The sequence below is a fragment of the Melozone crissalis genome, unplaced genomic scaffold (assembly GCF_028551555.1).
Source record: "Melozone crissalis strain CALT ecotype California unplaced genomic scaffold, PUWL_Pcris_2 ptg000016l_1, whole genome shotgun sequence".
In the NCBI taxonomy this organism is placed as follows: Eukaryota; Metazoa; Chordata; class Aves; order Passeriformes; family Passerellidae; genus Melozone; species Melozone crissalis.
In genome coordinates, this window is record NW_026535794.1 from 29,061,072 (window position 1) to 29,074,792 (window position 13,721).

General features: G+C 35.4%; 1 protein-coding gene across 8 annotated transcripts in view; it reads right to left on the reverse strand.

Moving 5' to 3' along the window:
* DGKB (diacylglycerol kinase beta) overlaps positions 1–13,721 on the reverse strand; it is a 378,030-nt gene that overhangs the window by 15,116 nt on the left and 349,193 nt on the right. The window lies entirely within an intron of this gene.

Sequence of the window (13,721 nt, forward strand, 5' to 3'; positions counted from 1 at the left end):
GAATTTCAGGTACAAACAGATACCTAAGGAGTAATAAGCAGTCTGCTTTTAGAAGCAGCCAAGCAAGGTAATGAAATATTATCCAGAATCAACTAGAGTGTTTTGCATTAAATGTTTTATATTCTCCTGCATAAGTACATGGTGCCATGATCAAAAGGACAAGAAAAAGAAATATTTCTTTTCTAGCTGTATAATACGTGTATTTTATTAATTGACTGTTAACATCAATGTTTCCAAAAGATACATTGTTCAGTGAAGCAAAGCATTGAGATAAAATGTTAGAGTCTATCATCACACTGAAAAAAAACATAGAAAAGAGACCACATTACTCTGTGTATTTTAAACCCCTCAACCCTTAATGAAGGTAAAATTTCATGCTAAAAATCGTATCTATGAGACTATTCCAAAGTTTCAATGGGAGTCTTTTCTGTTCACTTCTTTGGGCTTTCAATGAAGGTAATTAACTGAAAGAAGTACTGTGATGAGGGAAAAAATATATTAAAAGCAAATAGGATTTATGATCTGGATTATTCTGTTTCCAGCAGAAAATCTGATACTATCCAAAGCCTTCATGTTTCTTCTTATACTTTCTTAATATTTTCTGCTTTATTCATTTTTTCATCACAGTGAAATCAGCTCCATACAATACTAATGAAGAAAAAAATAAACAATATTCTTGCCCATTAAGGGAAAACAATAAGACGGTCAAAAGTTTAAAATGTACAATATCATTAATTCTAGCTATATATTTTTATAGCCTGCATCCATGTAACACATGTAAGCCTAATTTTGCATGTCTGGCTTTCCATTGCATTTTTTTTCTTAAAATGTTTCCCATAAGTAACATTTAAACTTAAGTGAGATTTAAATAAATGTTGCTTTTCTTGGTAGCCACAGAGATTTAACTGGGAAAGAACTACTCATTTTCAAAAATTTATATATTATAGAGGCACATCTACTTTTTAGATTTACTAAATCATTAAAATGTTTAGCCAAAGAAAACATCAAATTCCTATTCACTGGGCCATTAGAAAATGATTATTTTTTAAAATGGAAGAATAATTAAGAGCAGATTTTTATTTCTGACGGCTCAGGCAATATGTGCAATATTCAGAATAGTGACATTTTCAGGGACATATATTTGATTCATAATTTTTCAGGACCTGTGAGATTAGTGCCAGTAGCAGCAGGGTAACTAAAGACCAAATCCTGTCCTTTGATCTACACTGTACTTCTCATTAAATGTGGTATATTAAACATTGGAAGATGGAACTGAACAATACTCTCATCTACCAAAAAAGTGAAGCCTTTCAAAAACTTCCCATTTGCAGTGGCACATTCCCAAAGTGGAGTTATTTTAGGCCAAATATGAATATTTTTAGAATCAAGCTTAAATTAGACATAACTTTCCTTCAGAAGCAGTAAAAACTAAAGCAAATGTAACATGCAATTATTGACTGCATTAGTTCACACTCCTGCCCTTGTTGATATATTTGACCTGACGCTTTTGCACAGTCATATCCATTTCAAAAAATCCTTGAGATATATTGACTTTGATGAGAACTTGAGTGAAAAGTGGAAAAGCGAGTGTGTCTATTTTAGTCCCACTCTTCAAGGATGTTACATGGCTATAGGTACACTGCTTGAATATAATGGGTCAAGACAGAAACAATGGGATGATATTTCTTCTTAAAAGGTCTCCACCAAAGACTTAGAAAGAGACTAAGCAATCTCTGTTAAAGGAGATCTGATCTTCTATTAAATTAACAGATAGGAAAGGGGAAGTCATTCTTCTCTCTGGTGGAAGTTTATCACTGATTTTTCAGAAAGATCAGTGCAGGCCTCTGTACTGCTCAACATACACCCCAAAATAATCTGGAAATAGAAGTAGACAGTGAATAATGAAGATTCAACGAAGGAAAAACAAAACCCAATTATAAAAAAAGTGTAGGAATTTTACAGTACTGATTAATGGGGCTTTACAAAGGCAGAAAGTTCAATGTATGTTCAATATATGTAACTTAATGTCCATGAGGAGAAAGAGCACTCACTACAGATATGTAGACTGCTATACACACAGATATATAACATTTGGAAATAAATATGGTGTGTGTGTCTCCATGTGTATATGCTTATTTTGCTGGAGTATAATTGATACTGTCATGCTGGAATGAACATTGTGGAGTTACTGTGGCAAGTTCTATGAAAATATCAGCTCGATGCTCAATTTATGATCACCAAATACTGCAACTGGTACTCCATAAGATATGGAATTTGTAGTTCCAGTTCACTCAGCAATGCAGAGGAAGAAAAATAACTGGAAATGACAGAGGAATGAATGTTGTAACAAATATGGAGCAACTTCTGTATGAAAATAAATACTTCAGGAAGTAAGGAGATGAATGGACGAAAGATGACAAAATACCAAGTGCAACGGAGTAGGTGAAGACAGTAATGTAATTCAGTATTTCTCAAATGCAAGAACTGAGATTTATAGTACTTCTAGACAAGCAGGAAATCCTTTTTACATAATATCTTGTTATGCCATGAGGCCACACTAAACTGAAATTACTTAAATCAAAAACGATACATATTCGGTAGGATAGCTTAACAGAAAAGAATCACTGTAAGTTTGCTCTCTCATGCTTTATTTCTAATACAGGTCAGATACTGAGCTACACAAACTTGTGGGTTGATCTAGTATCACTATTCTTGCTGACTTCTTGTGCATCTTATAAAATGTAGCAGAGAATAATGAATGCTGCCACACACTAAACATCACTTGTCACTTGTCACATCTTGTGTCTCTGTGTCTCTAACAACTATAAAGCAAAATATGTATTTCTTTTTAGGGACTTTCTTTCTTGTGTTTTTTCTGCATTCTACTGATTTTTTTCAAAGAGAAATTGATTTATTAAAAATATGGATATTGATCTAGTACCAATATCCAACTGTGATGGACAAAACCTCTCTAACAGTTTAAAGTTAGAAAGTCTATGTTTATTGCAATGCTGGGCAGCATGAGGGATAGCTCCCAAATACACACCACAATTTACAGGTGATTACAGAGTCCTTTTATCTATACAAGTATTGAATACCCGAAATACAAATACATATTCATAACTTTGGTACATCCCATTCCCGCTTCCTATGGTAATTAGTTCAAAAGCTATTAAGCATGTGTAGTTTGTTCCTTGAAATGGGTCAGTGGTCCCTTTCACGGGGAGGGGTCCCAAAATGAGGAAGTAAATGAAGTCTTCCTCGTTCTGACCTTTCTACCTTTTCAATGCAAATATGACAAATGAATCCTTGGTAGAACTCCCATTCCCTGTCTTTAATTGGTTTGAGAACAGAGGAGGCCTACAATTGTCTTATGTTCCTAAAAGCTATTTATCAGTTTCTATATTCTTAATTTATAAACCCAGCTAACCAAACATTATGTTGACAAGAAATCAATTATTAGTTAACTACTAACTCTTAACTTCATCAAGGCCTACCCATTTATTTTAATTAACTCCAATAAAGCTTATCTCTAACCAAAAATCTTAGCTCCTCTAAAATCTCTAAATTCCTTAAAGTTTATGTCTCGAAATAATTGGTGATTTAAGTGATAAAATTCTTCAATTCTTCAAAATGTTTCACCTATTATAACTAGTCTTAGAAAGTTTAGGTTTAGGAAACTAAATGTTAGATTTTCAAGAAGAATTTCCCAGCTAAGAGTGAACAAAAGCAATTATCAGACACTGAGCAGTTTTTCTTTCTGACCAGTTCATTCAGTTGCCTAAAGGAGAGCAGGAGAGCTGAGGTCTCATAGGTAAGCTATCACAGAGAGCATCTCCGTCCATTAGGAAAGTGTTTTCTGACTGGTGCCTTGGGGTTCCCCAGCCCGTTTGTTCTACTTTGAGCCCTGTGAAAGAGCTGAAGGCTCTGGCTTGTTTTCTATGTGAATGAGCCATTAGAGTGTGTGGGAATGTTTTCACAGCACCGTGTCTCTCCTGTCTCTTCCACAAACCAAAGTACTTCACGTGTCTCCTCCTATTAGCCCCGTCAGTACACAAAGCCAGCTCTCCCAGGGGAGCAGTGCTGTCAGCAGACGGTGACGAGCACGCAGAGGGGCAGCTGACCCCTTGCACTCATTCCTGATGGGGAGATAAAGTCACCAGGGAGCTGACTGCCCATTTCTTCCCACAAGGCAGCAGGAGAAGAGAAGTTCAAACAGAAACTTGCACAAGTGGCAGACAAAACATTGTATGTGACTATAAGCCCTTTACAGCCCTTCCCAAGGCCCGGAGAAACACACTTGGAGACTTTTAAGTTTCCTAATGAGTTTACGTTATCCATTATCTTGGCATTAGCTGAATGCTTCAATATTCAGAGTGAACACACAAGAGAAAAACACATTTGGAATTCATCTATGAAGATAAAGCAAGGAAAGCAAAATGGGGTAGGGGGTGGGTGGGAAGAAACATGGTGTGATTAGAAAAACTGATTTACATAGAGAAGTTTCCCTCTGTAATGGAACTGGTTTTGATATCCAATCTATCTTTGCAATATATAAATATTGCTGTCCTGGCAAGAGATTGAATGACTCTATTATAACTTGGGGTTACTGCACTCACTCAGGCACATTTGCATAAAAACACTGTTGGTCAGTGGTAAATCTGTCTCTGGCAGCAGTTTGTCTTCGAAGAGAAGGGGCTCCATAGCTTACTAAATGTAATCAAACCCTAGTAATCATCACTCTGGAAATTTTTTGGTTCCAGTTAAAATACTGGATAAGAATTTGAAGGCTGGTATGATGCCAGAGGATCCTTGAAAAACTCCCAAGCTCAGTGCTCTGCACCACATGAAAGCTTCAGTATCTTCCTAGAACACAGCATGTATTAAATCTCCAGTTACCCATTATGCAGGAATGTGAGGTTGCTTCCATTTGCAGTGATAGCGACTGTTGTAAAAAAATGCTAGAAATGTGTTTACTGTCATAATATTTTCCTGATTTCAAATGAACACCTTTTTCTAAATTCCTGGTTACAAAAAATTAGTAAATCTTGTGCAATCTGTACATCCTGGGTTTTGTTGTGTCTTCCTTTAGAGAAGCTACCTGAAGTAACATTTGCCTCAACATTTGTAATTGTTTATATCAGAGTTGTATCCCAAGGCCCAGATGATGTCAATGCTCTGTTTTGTTACTGATTCACAGACATATACAAAAGACAGCTTTCCTCTCCAAGAATTTATAGACAAATAAAACAGACAAAGCATTGGGGAAAATAATATTATTATGTCCATTTTACAAAGTGAAAATTGTACACAGACATGTTTAGGTCCTGGAAAATATTTGTTTGCATATTCAGCTGAATATATTGTGTGTAGACCCAGAAGAGTCATAATATTATTTCTACCACATAAAGTTAAGCACAAGAGATTTCAGAACTGACCTGGCTAAGATCACATGTGAAGCTTGGAGCAGACACAGGAAATAAATCAGCAAATCCTGAATTTTAACATTCTGTTGTCAGAAGTCTGTTCTCCCACTTAATGTTTTCTTCAAGGGTATATATCAAGTCCTATACCTATGGTAAGTGACCCTGTTTTGAGTATTTCATGTTGCTGAGTTTGCTTCTAAACATTAAAATCTCAGGTAGATCTATACATCCATTTCACACCAGTATTGATTCTCTAGCTTTTATTCTTGTCTTCATATTTTGTTTTCCTAATATTAAAACAAAACAAAACAAGCTAAACCTTCCTCTTAGTGTGAAGGAAGATATATCACTGATGTAATTCTTACCCTGGAGAGATACTCAGATGTGGTGATAATAAATTAGGCAGATATTTTATGTACATAAAAACACACAAAAATGCAAACACATTTTATACCTCTGTGGACATACACAAATGATATATATTACCTACATTTAAACGTATGTGAGAAATTCAGTAGAATTTTGCTCCACCATCAGAATTGATGGTGCACTTAATAGCCCTAATGGGATAATGGGGTAAGATGCAAAAGTGCTAGTTTTGTCACTTAAAATGAATGCAATCAATAAAATCCTCTCTCTGCTGAATTTAGTGGCATAATTCTTACTGATTTCAGTGGAACTCAAATTTCACCCAGTATCTTATCTTGTACCAGTCTAGCACACAGGCTTTACCCTCAGATGGAATCATTTAACAGACACAGCTCAGCCTACTACTGTGTAATGGATTTTTTTCTGTGTACACAATAAGCTCCCAATTCTCATTAATCACAGAATGACGAGCTTCTCCCCAAAAAACCAGAAGGATAAACAAGGAAGAATCAGTCTTTACAATTAAAAATTTTATGAAACTTTTTAACATGCACAGAAGATCTTTGTAAAACTTTTCCTAAAGTGAACTTTTTTCCCCGGCTTGGTAAGGGAAAGGAGAGTTCTTCAAAAAAACTTTTCTGATTAATGGTAAAAGAAGGAAAAAAAATCCAACAACCAAAACCAACCCCAGAGCATCCAAATAAAATCACTTCCACTCAGAAACTATTCCCAAATATCAGTGTTCAGATGTTCAGAATTTGAAACAAGGGATCTCATCTTCCAGTTTGGGAGATCATTATGTATAAGTATTTTATGGTAAAGGTTGGCAGACAAAATGTATTCTTTTTTATTGGATTTATGTTTTTAATCGTTTGAGGTACAATTGCACTGAACATGCTTCCACACCAAAAAGCTCCCCATTATTTTAATCTGTATTCTTTTAAAAGTTATTTGTTCAAAAGGATTTCACTGTGTTACTCTTATACCCCCTTATCCAAGAGAACAAAAGCCATTCTATGAAAGGAGTCTAAACTTGGACAAACCGTAAAAAAAAAAAAAAAAAAAGCAAAGTTCCTCTCTGTTTTTATCAAATTTGATTGCTGCAGCTGTTCCCAGTTTCTGTATTTTAAAAATAGCCTTATTCAGTGCCTTGTTGGCTAAAGGCCAGAGTACCATTAGAACATGCTGTACGGAAAACCTCTATTCAGTTACAGATACAGAAATATATTTAAGATCAGTGGGGGTCATCTGCAGCAAACACTTGTATGGGGGAAAATGGAATTTTAATGTGCTTGGACTGCTCACCACTTTTAACAGATATTTAAGAACTTCAAACCGGATATCTTCCTAGTACTGGTGCTATCCTATTACTGAGCACCAGGTACGATACAATATGAGCAAGATCATTTCAACTAACAAAAATAGATCTAATTCTCAAATTACTCCTTAGTAGTTCTGGCATTCACTTGAAATGGCTCCTAGTAATACTGGATATTTGATTAGCCTATAAAAATGCCACAGACTAGAAAAGAAAAATACAGTAATATTTATGGAAATGTAGAAATCTGATCAATGAAAACCAGCTTTGAATTGTACATTTCTAGGAGAACTAGTACTAACACAGGATATATGTTTCCTTTCTGCAGGGTTACAAACTGTATTAACAGCATTATCTCTATATTTATCCACCAGAGTTTTTTTGTCAGCTGCCAGAAAGTAATGTTCACTCCATTTACCTGAGTATTAAAGCTACTTTTGATTAAGGTGGTAGAGTCTTTGGTCCAGGAGTTCAGAAAATCCCAAAAATGATCTTCATTTCTCTTGTTCTTTATGAGAACCAATTCCATTTTCTTCCTCTACTATGACTATATTCCATAGCGTTTGGAGATTACACTATGCAGAGTGGATACCAGTTTTAGCAAAAGCATTATTTACTTATTAACCAAGAACCTAACTCAGAAAGTATTCTGAACATCAATAAGATGTCTCATAGATTACTTCTCATCAGTTATGATGGGGTAAAATGCCTGCCTTAAAACATTTAGTTATGTATTTCTATTGCACCTGGGGAAGAGCCTTCAACATGGTAAAGATATCCAAGGTGCTTGTTTGGATAGGTACTAAGAGGAAAGAATCAGTGAAGGCATCAATATAGTCTATTGAGCTTCCTGAGACTCCAACATTTTGGTAGTGGGTTTGCCTCCTAACTTACTTTGCCCTCACTCTCAATACCTGGGTAATTTGAATTGAATAAATACCACAATCATACTTTGGATTGCAGCTTCAATTACATTGTTCAGACCCTCTCTTTGTACAGAAGGAATATTGGACAATTGAAGTCGAATCCAGTGAACCCTGGGGCAGGCATTTGTAAAACTCTTATATCAATCAGACAATCTTCCTAAACTTCCTGCAGCCCACAAAGTTAAAGAAGCTTTGATTTAGTTTCCCACCAAACTAAAAGTATTTGGTGCTGCCTGAGGTGGCCTAGGATCTCTAGGACAAGCCTGACAAAGCTTGACAAGCCTGACAGAGGAGCAACAGAAGAAGCAGATGAAAGGATGGTATCTTGAGAGGAACTGTAATGGCGTGAAGAAGTTATATATGGAGAATTGAAGAAAGGCTTAGTTTTATCCTGACAGGGATTCAGAAAAAGAGTTTAACCGGTCTGGTTTTCTGGAGAAGCATATTTTTCTCTCTTGTCACCAAGAGAATTTTGGGAGACAAGTTAGCACACTTGGACAACTTAGGAGTTCTGCTAAATCTACCACTCAAAATTACCATGTGTTGGCTTCTTTGTAGAGGTTAAGGCCTGAAGAAATGATGCACCCTCTACTCACTCATTGTTTGGTGGGCAACAAGTTTGCTTGATAGCTCCAGGACTAAGCTCCAAGTATGTGAGCAGATTTTCCCAGCGCTTTTCCTTGCATTTGTTTTGTTCTCATTAGTTGTCATTGTAGGATCTGGTCTCTGCTATCTAACCTAGCTACATACAGAGAATTGCTGTTATTGTTCTTCCTATCTGAACTACACACATTGCCAAATACTCAGTATTTTTTATACTGTGACTGGTTTACAAGAGGACATATCTGGGATACACTGAAACCTTTGCTACTGCAGAAAGCAAATGGGAATGTTACCTCTAATAGTGATGCAAGAAAATGTCTTTGATGTGCCTTACATGGAATGACAATTCAAAGGACCACAAAGAAAGCAAATATTAATTTCTTATTATACCTTTCAATATATAAAATATTAATGACTGACATATAGCTATTTTTCAATATCTTTACTCAACAGTTATTTACAACACACACAGGAAGAAAAGGTGTTTCCATAACCATGATCAAGTACAGAACAGTTCCAAATTTCTTCTCAAGCACAAAAAGACCAAAGTCAGCCACAAGTATCACAGCAGCAAGAACCAAGGTATTTTTAGTGATCTAGTCCTGAACAGTGTCTCTCAGAAAAAACTCCAACTTTATTTCATTCTGAGCAAAAGAAGACTACTTACAAGCAAAATTTGGTCTGGTTATATTTTTTTTAAAAAACTTATTCTGTCACAAACTGAAAGCCACAATGTTTCACTAAAAAATTATCTGAGCACACACTATTCAGTTGTAGCACCACTCATGATCTTTCAGGTATCTGAGAAATACAGAAGCAAAGTTCTTGCCCAGAGCTAACTCCTCCCTCAATCCTGTACTGAAAAGGTCGACTGAAATGTAGAGCCTTACTGAATTTGTCTTTAGAGGGATTAGAAATGGTAAGAAAGATCTATTTTCAAGGACTGTAATGCAAAATAGAAGACCTATAAAATGAACAAAATTATTCTCATCCAATTTTGATTGATTTCTTTCACTCTTGCTTTTTTTTCTGAATGATGAAGGATAAGAGAAGTACATGAGAAACAAATAAGGAGATCAGTGTTGTCTCTGAGACACATTTTTAGACGACCTTAACACTGTTGTCTGCCCAACAAACCATCTGTGCATGAATACTCAGTAACATCCAAAGGACCACATGCATGTTTCAAGCATGTCTCTTAGGTGCTCTGTTTATACAGACTTATTGCTATGGTAACTACCTTATGGTACATGTTTTCAGAATACTAATTATAAAGCATTATAAATAAGGCTGTGTACAACAAGCAAGTTTACATTTACATATTTCCAGCATCTGAAAATTCAGCCTTACATGTATAATATGATGAAAATTGTTTTTCAAAAGCAATCACACATTATTATAATTCATGCATTGTGATGTTAGCTCCAGTTTCTTTTCCATAACACTACTTTGCACTAGGATCAGCAGGACAAGCGGAATGCAATATACTGAGGGAATTAAAGAAAGCAGGAGATGCAGGTGCTCTAATAAATGGGTGGCCTTTGGAGCACAGTATTTATGTCAAGCTAAACAGAAACCTAAATGTTACACATAAGAAGTGGTACAACAAGAACATCTGTGTTGGGGAACTGAACTGGCATGGCTAACACCTCCAGTGCCAGGTGCAAAGGACATTTCAGTACAGCTTGAGTGATTTTGACTGTTAGCATCTGTATTTATGAGATTATCTCTTTTTTTCCCCTCCATATTCCACTGGAGTATTTGTATTATACATCTGGCTTTAGATTCTAGCATAGCAAAAGACAGGTTTCAGTCCTTCAATTTCTGGATCTTAGCCACAGATTTTTTTTTTTTTTGGTCTTGCTTTTCATAGAAGCATAACACCAGAGTCACTAGCAATTTCTAAATGGATGGTTGAGGAAAATGAGCATTTTTCCCCAGGAAAGAAAGAACCATTAAAGGAAAAACTGTATATTTGATCTATTCAAAGTTGATGAAAAAATGCCTGTAGAAAATGCTTTTCCTCTCTAAAATACTAAAGCTGGATTGAAATGTCCATTTTAATGTCCATTCTTCTGGGAAATTCTAGATTTTCATGTAAAGTCACTTTTTAAAGCCAATCCTCACAATAGTATGAAATTTTTTATTTCAAGTGACATAGCTGATTCATAGAAATATTGGTAATATTAGGTAGAAGTCCTTAAACTAAGAAATGAGACAGCTGATTGAAATGATTGGTAGGAAATGCAAAACTAGTTATTTGTGATGTATTCATTGAAGTCCAAATCTAATAATCTTTGAAATATTTGAGATTGCAACAGAGTCCATTGAGATCATGACCTATTGTATTAAGTGGTTCAGGCTCAATTTTTTATTTCTTAATTAGGCAAAGATTTCAGGAATCAATTGTTTGAACCTGAAAACCTAAAAAACCACCAGTGGTAATGTTAGTTCAGGTGGAAGTTGATGGCCCATTCACCATTACCATGACACCAACAAAATTTGAAACTCTTCCCAAGAATGGATTGTAAGGGGGGGGGGGGGGGGTGGGAGTAAAGGGGGAAAAAAAGGGAAATATTAGAATAGTGCTTGTATTCTGAAGAATCTACTCATGCTGGTGCACTGTTAATGAGTCTGAACCACAGGTCTCCATGTTTTACTTAACAATCCCTACATTCCCATTCCAGACAGGAACAAAACATTGTCAATAGTAAAAGAGGACATAATGAGCTTTGAAGGAATTTCTTCAAAAAACTGTTTCTTTCTCCTGGCAATTTCAAATCACCTCTTTCCATCCTCAGCCACTGTTAAAACCCCTTAAACGTGTCTAATAAATAATCTAAAAAGGGAAAGGACAAATTATTTAAGTCTACACTTCCCTGGGAATTGGGAGTTTGTTTCAACACATTGTAAATTATCTTTCCTAACTTTTAATAAAGTGTGACAAAAATGAAATAAATACAAATAAATCCACAGAGAAGAGAAGCAAAAAAAAATTACAAAAGCTTGATGGGAAAAAAAACCCCAAAACTGAAAAGCTATAACGAATTTGCAATCCCTAGTCACTCATCTTTTCTTGTTACTTCAGTTCTAATGCCAAATTCCTTCATTATTTTTTGACCTGATACGAAACACCATCTGGCAAAAGCATGTTGCAATTCTAAATAAATGAAATAATTGGATGGTTGCTTTAAAATATCTTTCATAAATAAGTACAATTATACATTAGCAAAACTCACTTTATTGCCTTTCTGAGCTCTGATGCTTTGCTGTGACTTTGTGTCTGCCTCGAGGACCCGCAGTTCCCGAGCAGTCTCGCATTCAGTGTTAGACTGTCATGAGCCTGATGAGCTTCCACAGTCACAAAGTATCAGATGCATATGTCCATATGTTTGATTTGTATTTCTTGTATACATTATTATCATTATTATTGCTACTACTGTTAGACAAGGGTAACACCACAGACTCATCAGAATCATTGCCCCGAGGATGAGATCACAGCCTGAGGGTCCTGACGGATCTGCAGCAGCAGATTACAAACCATATGGCTGACGTGGTTATCTTATAATAAACCAAATGGCTGTGGGTATTCAGGAGCCATTTCAAAAGTGGATCAGATGTCACTGTCATAAGATATCTCAATCACACTTCAAAATGTCTTCAGAATAATTTTGGCCAGTGAATTACTTTCAATCTACTACCACAAATGTTTTAAGGTCTGAAGAGATCATCCTATTGAGTCCTACAGATTTATTTCTGCATCCACACAGACCCTTTTGCTAGTCTGGGGCATCTTCTGCAGAGTATACACCTTCCTATGAATACATCATGGGAGGAATTGGGTCAGAAGAGACAGAGAAGTCATTGATTAACTGAATATATGTCACTACATTGCTCCTCGACAAGTTATGACAAGCGTGGAGTGACAGCGAAAAATAAAATATTTGTTAGTGATGAAAAGTGGTGTACAAAACAGCAGTTGGTCATGAGCAAACATTTTGCAGCTATAAAGACCCAGCTGCTTTGGCTGACTAAAATGGAAAGGAACAATGCTTTAGGGGTTGTGAAAGAAGATCTCACAACTGATGGATTATATAGAAAAAAGAGACTTCTGTTTAAAGTGTTTGTATTCATAGTCCTTTTTTCTTAACAAATCTAATTTCTTTGAGTCAAGAATCCTAGGTAAGTATGGCATGAACTAAATGAAAACATGTTCACAGCTGTTGAAACCAGTTTATTCTGTATGCCTGCTTTGTCTTTCATTAAATATTCATTTATTGATATTAGACTTATGAAAAATTTAGCATAATTTTAATCCTCCCCTATATGAATAGAAGAAAATAAAGGAAAAGTGAGTTCATCCAGGTTTATAGGTATGTGTGATACAAATTGTGACATTTCCAGAAAATGACAACAAAATCAGGAATCCAAGAGAAAAAAAAAATGTCGTATGCATCACCTAAATATTTAACTACAATATCAGCTTATGTTAATCATATTTCAGGGGTTGGGTTAAACATGCTGTAATTGTGCCATCAATCCACATGAATCAAACCTTTATTTAATAACTGTAAAAGCTGCCATTTGCTACTTTTAAGGTATCTAATTTCTCACGGCCTTTACCCGATAATGGTCACTAGAGTTACAAAATGCTAAAAATAACTATGCTTTTGAAAATCTTGTTTGAGTTCTTACTGCAGAAGCTGAAACATCTGTAACAGCATGGCAGTTATCAGCTTCTTGTAAATTCTGGCAATGTTCATTTAAAAAGGCTTTAAAAGTACAAGTAAAAACATTAGTGTTTTGACTACTTGCAGGAAACTGGTACATATACAATTAATATAAAGGGAACTGCCAAGTCAATCTGAGCTCAAAAATCAGGGACTTGTGTTATTTTTATTTGATTTATTTTTGAATTTGTAAAAATCCCCAAGCTGTCGCAAAACCTAATACCAATTGAACATTCCAGGTACTCTATTTTAATTAATAAAAACATATTGTTAAATTCAACAGATATACAAAATAATAAACAAGCAAAAGCAGAAACATCCTTATCCAGTTTAACATATGAAAAAAACC